The sequence below is a fragment of the Mercenaria mercenaria genome, chromosome 6, assembly GCF_021730395.1.
Source record: "Mercenaria mercenaria strain notata chromosome 6, MADL_Memer_1, whole genome shotgun sequence".
NCBI classification, from domain to species: domain Eukaryota; kingdom Metazoa; phylum Mollusca; class Bivalvia; order Venerida; family Veneridae; genus Mercenaria; species Mercenaria mercenaria.
Genome location: NC_069366.1, coordinates 37,644,874 through 37,656,167, shown reverse-complemented (window position 1 = coordinate 37,656,167; position 11,294 = coordinate 37,644,874).

Sequence of the window (11,294 nt, the reverse complement as noted above, 5' to 3'; positions counted from 1 at the left end):
ACACATTTGATAATTTATTGAACAGTTGAAACCATCCGATAAATTTGCTAGTGCAGGCTTAATCTATTGTGGGTTTTAGAACTATAAGACGGGAAACGATGCGCTATCAAAATCGATCACGTATCAAGGGTATACATCAAATATCAATTAAACACTTGCTGTACAGTTACTAGCAAAGTGTTGTGATAATAAAGAATTCAACAAAGAACCACAAGACAGTAACAGCGCTCATTACAATACTAATGAAAAGGTTTATTTTTGCACAAACATCAGTTTTTATAACGGCCCTCGTGTGCCACAAAGGTTTTGTTTGTTTCATGTAAATTACAAAAGCACGATATTAAATGTATGTCTTTACAAAATATCAAGGCAGCAGAAATTTTCGAATCACAATGTAACCATTGTATCAAAATTATTTATTAAGTTTCACTGTAATCTAGATTTCAAAGAAACATTTTCCTTTTCATAAAATGCATGTTGGAATTTTTCAAGATGAAAATAGAAATTTAACATTTATCATGTAAGACCTGATGGGAACTTTGTTATACCTGAAAAAAAAACTATGTTCAAACCAGGCTTGCATTATAAAGTTTTATATACATTTTGTGTACACTCAATGAATGGCTTGCCGGCCAACAGTTTTGACTATTGACCAGCGAGCAGTTCAATAAGCGTTTTTAAAGCATGACATAAGAAATTAATTTTCAGATTTATGTTTTTTACATATTAATTCAGAAAACATGAGTTGAATACAAACCGGTGCATAGCAAAACCTATGGGTCTGCAATTTATATAAGTAGTCATGTAATAGTAAATATTGTGATACTAGAAAACATTAAGATATTGCTAAAATCTTTCTAATATTGGGGGATTTAACGACTTGTGAAATTATCATGTTACTGTAAATGATTATTCGGAAACAATGGATATAAGGTTTAACGGAATGTAGAATAAAAGTAATCCAGGACAGACATAAAAAATGATAAAAAGAATAGAAAAGAAGAAAAGATTCTTTGTTACTTTTTGACTGTCACCTTTGCAATTGTCCTAGTTTGGCCATTCCACAAACATATAGAAATAAACTAACTTAAAGGGAAAGGCGATGTTGTTTTAATGTTACTTCCATCTGCTGTGATTTCTTTAATCGTTTGAAGAAGTGAAAGAATTTTCGAAATCGACTTAAAAATGAGAAAGTTATGAGCATTTAAATATTTGATCAAAATGGCGGCCATTTTGTTTCCATGACAGCAAAAAACAAAATGGCCTGATTTATTAAATTTCTAGACACATATTTGAACTGTATTTACTTATTTCTGTAAAATAATTTCTCTATTTTTTCCAGCTATAATAAAAGAAATTACCGTGGTTTACATATGACACTCAAGAATCATTAAATTAATCTATTTAAAAGGTTATTTGCTAAATAAAGAATTCAGCAGTGTGTAAATGACGTCATAAACATACAAAATGGCTGCCTCCATGATCTGCAATTTTCTTAAAGTTCAAACTGCCATATCTTTTTTCAACAATGGTCCGATTTTAAAAATTCTTTCAGCGTTATGAAAGGTTTGAGGATGGCTTTCATGTGAAATTAACTCTCTTTTTTTTCAGGCTTTCCTTGTCCTTTAAAACTAAGCAATGAAATTAGTTATTAGTTATCAATAAACGATTCTAACAGCACTAGTATCTTTTCTAAGTATCACGAGTTTATTCCATGCACACACTATGTTGTGACCAAAAAACTGACTTTGAAAGACGATGCATCCCAATATTATTTAATAAACATAAAAGTAATGTGTCTTTTCGTCGGATATTCCGACCCTCTTTACGGCAATGTTTACAAATACAAAACTTCTAAACTCACATCGATTTTACTGCAGACGTCTGTCATTTCCAGAGATAAAAGCTGCTCCATTATTGGAAAAGACGCTGATATTTTTATCTGGACAAAAAAATAAATGTTTATATACATAAATGTGTTTTACCATCTTAATACGCTACTTTAACATTTTAATTAATGTTTATTGATAATTCAATGGAATTTTAATTAAGTTATGATTAACCTCCTTGATAGTTTTTTCGTATTATGTGTAGGTAGTTTCCCATCAGAATACTTTACAGGTGAGTCTTTTCTCTTATTATTTCTATTGATATAGGTATATTGGAGAGTTATTTTGTTCAAACTTCAGTGACTGCTTACAGTTATAAGATAATTGCTGTGGTAATTCCAGTAGATTGAATTCGCACTTTTAATGTCTGATAAAATGCAGGCGTAGGTGTCTTCTTAAGCTTCGAATATTAGAGGTTATCAATTTTCACACTCCCGAGACAGCGATATATTTTCAAGAAAAACTTGCGAAAATTGAAAATTTCTGTAGCATAAGATTTCATGTATATTGTCATCTATTAAAGTAAATATCAAATTGATAAAAAGGGACCATTGGCCAGTAAGATACATGCTCGTACAAACTTACAATACAAACAATTTGACATCCATTTGATAAATAAAGTATCTATGTCCGAGTCCTCATAAAATTTCTGAAATACATGCAACTACAAGAATGAACAGCCATGGTGGACGGAAAATGAAATTCCTTTTATCAACTTTTAAATTCTTGGTTCATAGATAAAGTATTGTCTGTTGTTTAGAAAGAAAAAAGAAACCAACGATAAACATTAGTGGACGAATATTGTTCAAAATTTCTTACTTGAAATGGTTAAAATATTTTCCATAATTCTTACGTACCATCTCTTCGCTGGAGTTTAAAATCTGGTTTGAATACATATTATTATCATTTGAATCTCAGTTGTCCGGCTCCCCTTTGCATCTAAGTGAGAACTTTCCAACATTAATAAGGTGTGGATGACGAATAACTGGATCCAAAAGCAAACGCTTTCCAGTTAGACCATCTATAAATTCAGGTAGCTTCCATTTGATGATCTTCGACAGTCCTGATATCTAAAACATTCAAATCAAAGATGATTTTTCCAAAAATTTCTATATAATGTATTTGTTTGTTATGCTCAAGTTATATATCAGATTAAACAGTCTAGCTATTGTTAGCAGAAACGGTTATCTTAGTACCTAACATTTGCTGTAGTTAAGAAATTATGTATCCTTAACATTGATTTATCATTAAACTAAATCATTGTTTGGAAGTCAGATGCGGAAGGGCACAGCCCAAGTGTTTTAATAATACGCATCTTAACAACATACAATGATTTTGTTCAACAGCAAATCACTGTGTAAGATATATATCATTTCGATTCTAATAAATCAACAAGGATTATAATGTACATCCTTGACGCCATCTAACTATTTATCTTTTCAAGTGTGCCGCTATGACGTTTGACGCTATAACCAGTTAATTGTAATGTACCAACAGTTAACTGTTGCATAACAGCACACACTTTTTAGTCTTCTCTTTGTTTAATAGGAAAAGAAATGGAGTTGTGTTAGAATGAATATTCTTAAAGGAAATCAGTTTTAATCCTAAACATATCATAGAAAGCGAAACGTATTAGTATCAATTTCTTTATAGATTGTTTTGTTACACACCTATGACACCTAAGAAAAAAATTAGTCCGATTACTTTTGCATATTTCGCTGAATGATTCAAAATGATTTGTTTAAATCAAACACTGCATATTGACTTATTGTCTGTCAACTGTTATGAATCTTCTATGGAGTATTTGGTATTTTAGAACATACACTAATTTGATAATATTAGAATTAATTATATTTAATTGACTAATTAAAGTGAAATAACGAGATTACGACTGTTCAAATTTCTCTCTTTTAATGTAAGACATATTAATAAAAAGCATATTTCCTACAGAAGTTTTTTCAGACACATGTTTTAGCTATTTCGTTTCGAGTGTAACGAGCAGCATTCCAGTACAGTGGAAAGATTCAATTATATCTTTCTAATTTACAAAGGGAAATCAATTCAAGTTGAAATTAACATTTTCGTAATAGTAAGTATGCTTGTTCTAATTAGAGTGAAGTTTTTGAACTAATAGTTTCAGCTACAGAGAGGCAGCAATTCCAAGGATTGCTTCTTACCTGAATCATCCATCCTCTCTTATACTCGTTAACTTTCATTTTATTTTAAGTTTTTCACTATAGGCTCAAATCTGATTATTTAGTTTTTAATTAAAATGATTTTTATTCCAACATGTTGCCAAATTTATTTAAACAAATTGCCACATTTATTTAAACATGTTGCCAAATATGACAGCGGACATGTCTCGCATATTTCGTCAGAAATATTTTGGGCATGTATCATGGCCTTCTATTAAAACTGTCTCTTTTTATGTCTTCAAAAAGAAAAAATGTGATGTTTAAAATTGCAAAATTCTTAAATGATGCTTTTAAATTAAGAAAACTGAGAAGCCTTAGAACATATTCTGCTTCTTAATTATATGATGTCTATTTATAAATGCTTAGTGTTGCGTATGCTATTGTAGGAAACATATTGAATAGTTATGTTCAAATATTTATGTTAAAATATATATTCTTATTTTGTCTTGACCATATTTGTTTGTATGCTTTGTAAATGGTCAAAGGCATTGTTATGTGCCGATTAACCAATAAATGAAATGGTAAAAGTTTCTTAATTTGCATTTTATTAATCGATAATTATTATTATTATTATTATCATATTATTATTTCATTTAATGTTATTGCAAGATCGATGATTTTACCGAGTATGTGTATACAATGATAAAACAGTTTGTTTGAACATATCCATTTTTGTTCCTTTTTCACATTTCAAATGTAATTCTAATAATTAGTATTATGTTTTCAATTGAAATATCTCAATGGATGTGATTCAGTATTATGGCTAAGCATGTACCAATGTTTGCCTCCTCTGTAATAATTGTAACACAATCGATTCTTCATTGTATACTTAAATAAATGTTCTAGTGTGTGGGATTCAGAACTTTCAGACGGGAAACGATGCGCTCTCAAAATCGATCATGAATCAAGGGCATACACCAGATATCAATTAAATAATTGGCGAGCAGTTGTTACCAGCTCTGGACTGCAGTACACTGACATAGAGACAGTATTTAAAAAAGAACATACGCATGTTTACTAAAGTGTTTTTTAAAGGACAGCCTTCGTTCGTCACTAATGTTACAGCCATTTTTCAAAAATTTGATGGGTTAATATGAACAACAAATACACGTTCTTGAAAAAAAAATAGATCTTACATAATGAATTCGTATAAAATAAATATACAGACAGCAGGCAGCTGGATTTCAAAGAAAACTTTTAACTTGAGTATTCACGGAATGCATATTTGAATGTAAAAATGAAGATTTTGAGATGAAATTAGAAATTTAACACTTTTCTCGTCAAACATGATACCTGAAAAAAGCAACATTACATTTAAAACCAGGCTTGGAATATAGCATGCAATTTATGATAACATTTATGAAACTGGAGAACATATTGCAAATTCAATAAATCTTAATTTTTAGAGGAAATTTAATTTGAAGAAGATTCTATTGTCTGCTGATTTAGGGAGTAATAACCGCAGGTAATATATATCCAGTTTGATATATGGTGTAAAACTGTCACTTTATTGTAAACGATATATACGGAACCAAAATAAATTTAATGGAATGCAGAGGATAGGTAGACAGATGCGTTGTCGCTTTTTTTTTTGGCATTGGCCTGTTTCGAACATTTTCAGCAAAGATATAAACTTAGAGCCACTTAGATAAACTTAGAGCCATTGAAAATCGAAATGAACCTGTCCGGAAGTTGTGAACTCCAACTGACAATATCCTAATAGGAGAGATTTGTTTGTATACAAACCGTAGCATTTTCTATTTTTGGTTGCGGGTTTATCCCGCTACCAAAGTTAAAGTGTATTTCTGACAATCATAGCATCTTTATTTTATTCCGAATGACATCCAAAGGATGTTCATGTGCTACACAAAATAGTCCCATTCATGAACAATGCGGATGAATTATAAATGAACGAGCAGTTCTTATTCAACCTGTATCCACTAACACTGACCATTTAGATTATATAAGATCTATCAGTGATAATGTATTCCAGCCCATGGTTACATCACACACTGGATCAGGCAGAGTTCATCTTAGATATGAGGCACATTAAATTTGTATTTGTTTCTCATTCATGTATAATCATAGACTGGCATTTAAACAGAAAAAAATCTACAAAAACCCGCAACCATCAGACATTTCAAGGCTTTGATTAGAACTGATAAGACATTGATCGGGTGGGCAGACGCCGAACGTCTATGTTTTTTGTAAAAGGTGATGTTTTTCTAACGGCCTAAACTTTCTTAAAACACAGATTGTATAAATAATTTTTGATCAATGGAAAGCGTATAAAACAAGCAATTTATTAACTAATTCTAATTATTATTTCGAAATGCTTTTGAACATCACTACGCTACTATTGAAATTAAATGTAATTTAAAACGGTTATTCATTTAAAAAAGATATTTGCATATGAAAATATGAAAATTGTAAGTATTTCTAAACTTGTTAAATTTTGAAAATCCATAAGTGAGCGAAAAAGTTATTAAAATTTAAAAATTCCGATCCCATACACAAATGGTGTAAAACATTGTTTCTGCAATCCGTCAGATAAACAGATATTTAATGCTTGACGTCTCGGCGATCTCTCCTATTAAATATGGATGGAGTTAGTTTAATGTATAAGCAACGTCTACCATTAGAAGACTGACGTTAATACTTTTTAATGGGATTTTCGTCACAACATACAGCTTAAGATGTTTTAGATTCATTAAGAGAGTCATAATTTCAAATTTCATATGGATGTACATCCCACGCTCAGAAGCTAAGACCTTCGCCGGCCAGATAGCGAAAATAACTATATCCAGTTTGTGTATTCTCTTTCTGTGATTTGTCGGTTATTCTTGTTTTGCTCAAGTAATATTAAATATTTAATTGTCTAACTAATGTTAGAAAAATACAATATGTTTGCAATGTTTAATTAATGAATTTTGAAGTATAGTCTGAAAACACACTTTTTAAGCGATACCGGCGTGTCTTCTCATTGATATCAAAGGGTTAACTTTTTGTACACGTTCCTAAATCTAGTATGGATAAGTGGCATTCATAGCTATGCGAACTAAAGCATGCACTTACATATTAATGATGTTATTAATTAAACTTAATTGACTCATCAAATAGTACAAATGAGGTATCTTTGAAAAAATACGTCTGTGTGAACTTTTTTATCTTAAGACATTTTAATGAATAGTATATTTCCTACTCAAGGTTTTCAAGCACATGTTTTAGTTATTTTGTTTCGAGTGTAACGAGCAGCACCTTAGTACATTCTGAAGTTTCCTTCTAAGTTATGAATGGAAATCGATTCAACTTGAAATTAACATTTTCATAATAGTAATTAGGCTCTTTCTAACTAGAGTATAATATGAAGTTTTTACACGGATGGTTTCTGCAACAAAGATGCTATACTGCCTTTTACCGTTCGCATATCGATTAAATATTCAGTTTTGATACTAGAGTTTTAGGTGCTCTTTAAACGTGTTAACAACGAAATGAATGGACTTTTTCTCACTTATGAGACAGAACATTCTGAATAAAATACATTATCTCACATCGATCATTGGCTACTTAAATTAAAGTCATTACTCGCCGGGTGGACATTTGTTGCCATAAATCATAAAATTATCGATCGGTGAAGTAAAAAGTCTACCACACCATGAAAATGGGGATAAAATTGGGGATCAGGAAATCCCACCCTAGATCTAATATAAATCCAAAACTCGTTAGAACCTAATTTTTAGATGAAACTCAACCTCTGGTAGGATTTCTTTACCCGCAACTTCCGTACGAGACTGGTAGCTTCACCTTACCTCGGTTTCGTAAAAAAATCTTGATGTGCTGACTAAATTTCTCTGACTTGTTTTGTCACCTTTCTGCAAGAGACAGAAATGGAAAATACCAGAACTATCACATATCAAATGGTTCTGCTTCTTACTAGTGATTTATAGTGCAATTTTGATTCATAGAGGATATTAATAACAAAAAGCCATTAATGCACGTTGTTGCACAGGCACTTAGAATTGGTGTTTGGTTTAAATCAAGGTAAAAAGCATTATAATAATTTTTTTTTTTTGCAATTATAAATTTTGTGCAATATATCAGTAGACATATGTCTATCAATATCATAAATTTCGCATAAATTACATCAGATGAAGAATTCGTTTTCACGTGCAAATAACAGAAATAGAAGTCAGTGTCATTTATCAACAAAGGGGCGTGACCACTTGCGCGGAGAAGATTGTCTAGTGTTGGAGCAGACTAGGCATAATGCAGGCATTATGTATGATCCAAAGAATTTAATGCATTTTCTAAATTTATAAAAAGATAAATCCGAAGACCATAACATTCGCTTTTTAATTAATAGAAAAAAAAGAGCAAGTAAAATTACATTACTAATTGTAAACCATGTTTACGGACCTAACAGTGGCAAAGTAGGTGATGATAAATTCATTCCACACAAATCCTGCAATATAGATCTACAACATTTTGCCGATACTTTTAGTTTGGATATTTCTTTTGTTGTTGTTGTTGTTGTTTTCTGTATTGCCAACTTATAATTTCAAATGAAACTTTATCATACAAACTGTTTTACATTTTAAGACACGCAGCTATTTGAATATACTTTAAGATAAAGCAAGAAAATGAAATACTGCCATGCAATACAGAGTCTCCTGCGGGTAAAAATGCGATATGACCTGATGGCCTGATACATGTCTCTAATCTATGCACAATATTATGCATTATATGAAATATGTTATAATGCAAAATGTTTGAGTTTGAATAATTTGCATATCTGAAAATCTAAACTGATAATTGTTTCTGAACATCTACCAATATAAAACAATTTTAAAAACATTCAGTTCTGAAAATAAAACACAGTCAGCTTGCTATGTTAAATATTTATGTCAAGCTGTTTGGATATCAATGAAAACATGACTGGACAAGAGAAATGACATGAAATCTTTGGCTTCTATGATTTTGACCTTTGAGCAAGGAGTCTAGATCTTCCGCGTAATTCAGCACTCTTGACTCATTGAGCGGAAAACGTTGTAAGTCTCCAGGAAGCTATGACCTTGACATTTGTCTGACTAATCAAAAACCAATAGAGGTCATTTGCTGACAAAATGCAATCTCCTTGTTATGTTTGACGACTGTAAGCCATAGCGTCGGAAACTGATTTTCAGCTCTAGACCACCGTAACCTTAATATTTGGCCTACTACTCCCAATACAGTTTGGGTCATATACTGAGTACAGATAATCATGTTACAAAGTTTGATGACTGTAGCCCAAAGTGTTCTTCAGTTATCAATCGATTTCTATCTTAAGGTTACTGTAACCTTGACCTTTGAGCAACCAATATCAAAAACAATAAAGGTCATCTGCTCTTTTGGATCAACCCGGTTTCCAAGTTTAAGGTTTCTGCGCTGAAGTGCGTTCTTTGGTTATCACTCGGGAACTCAGTAAACAGACGGACAGACGGACTGCCGCCCTTTTTACGAGGAATTAAATAGATCCTGCAATATCAAGAACAACAGTTTGTTTCATTAAACCCGAATGACATAAAGAACTTGAGGTTGGTATGGCAACATTAAGTGCTACAGTTGTGTTAGGTAATGATTCCGCTAGATGTCGTTTATTTAGGAGGTTAAAATATTCTTTGACATTATTTATCATCATGAACTATATTCAAAAACAATAAATTCAGAACAATTAAACGGGGCATAATGTGCCTGACTTCCATCATCACATAATATTTTACCACTTTGCACGACAATGCACATGACTAAGAAACCGTCTATGGTGAATTTTCTTCTTTTTTACTGTCAATGAAATCTTATCCTTAGACTCCCTGACCTCAAAATCAGCAGGGGCCATTCATTCCTGTCCCTAAACAATATGCCCGCCGCCAAGTTTTTTGTCCTGACAGCCTATACGACCTTGAATTTTGACCTCAGAATCAAATGGGATCATCTACTACCTACTGACAGTGTACCAGTAAAGTTTGTGGTCGCAGGTCAAACCTTTCTCAAAATTTTCCGAAGAAACGTTGTTTTTGTTCTTACGGTCAGTCTGAAGCACTAAAATCAAAATCAATAAATGTGACCCATTGCCTGTGGGCAAAATGCTGTAGTTATGAAAAATGACATCAATATCTTTAAAAATTAGGACGTACAATGTGTTTGCTTTTAACGCAATCCTGATATACTTATATCCTGTTGACAATGAAGCAGAGTTGACAATGCCTTGCTAGAACCTACAACAATGCTTATATCCGACACCGGTACTGTACCCGGTTACCTTCAACCTTTTGCGACCTTTTCGCGAAATCTAGAGCTATCTATGTAACCGAAATTGATTGGACTCGTGTTGGGGTATGTCTATATTTTCTTGTCATATGGGGTCAAACTTCAGATTTAGCTAAAATGATAATATTTTCAAGAGGGAACGCTGTCGCATCATCTTATATGGCCTTCTATAGCTACCCTAAAGGGCTACACAAAGGTATCTTATCATGGTGATGACAAACTAAAGCCATTTTCTTTTGCAAACGTAAAGGGATATTCTGATCACTGATTTTCTGTTGTTGTTTTTTTTCCAAATCTAATTCAGCGGAATCACACTAACATTTAATACGTATTCCTTTCTCATCAATAGTATTTTTAGTGAAATTTTATTACTCTCTCTGTCAGTTTGAACCTATCTTCTAAATACGATCTGCAGACCATCTGACTGAAATGCTACTAGTAGGACCTTACCTTACTAAGATCGTATACTTAAGTCAGATTGTAGCTATATTGGCTTAACCGTTCATTGCATGATTCTACACACAACTTCCAGTATTTTCTTTCGTCATTGTTATTTCAAGATAATGCTTTAAATCAACATTTCATTAATATATCAAAATATAGTTAACAAGAATTAAATTTTGACTTGCAATGTTTTAACTACAAAATGTATCTAGACAATGAATAAAAATATAACATATATTTAATATAGAACCTGTAATGGCATTTGAAGTGAAACATATCATGGATTAATACAATAGATGCAAACAAATCAACGTGGTAAGATGTCATTGGTCCCAATGTATTTACATATTTCGGGAACTATATAATGTCTGCAAATTCGTTTTATCTAAATCAATTGTGTATATAAAGCTCCGTCTTAAATAAATGTCATGCTGTTTAAAAATCTTCCGGTTGTACACAT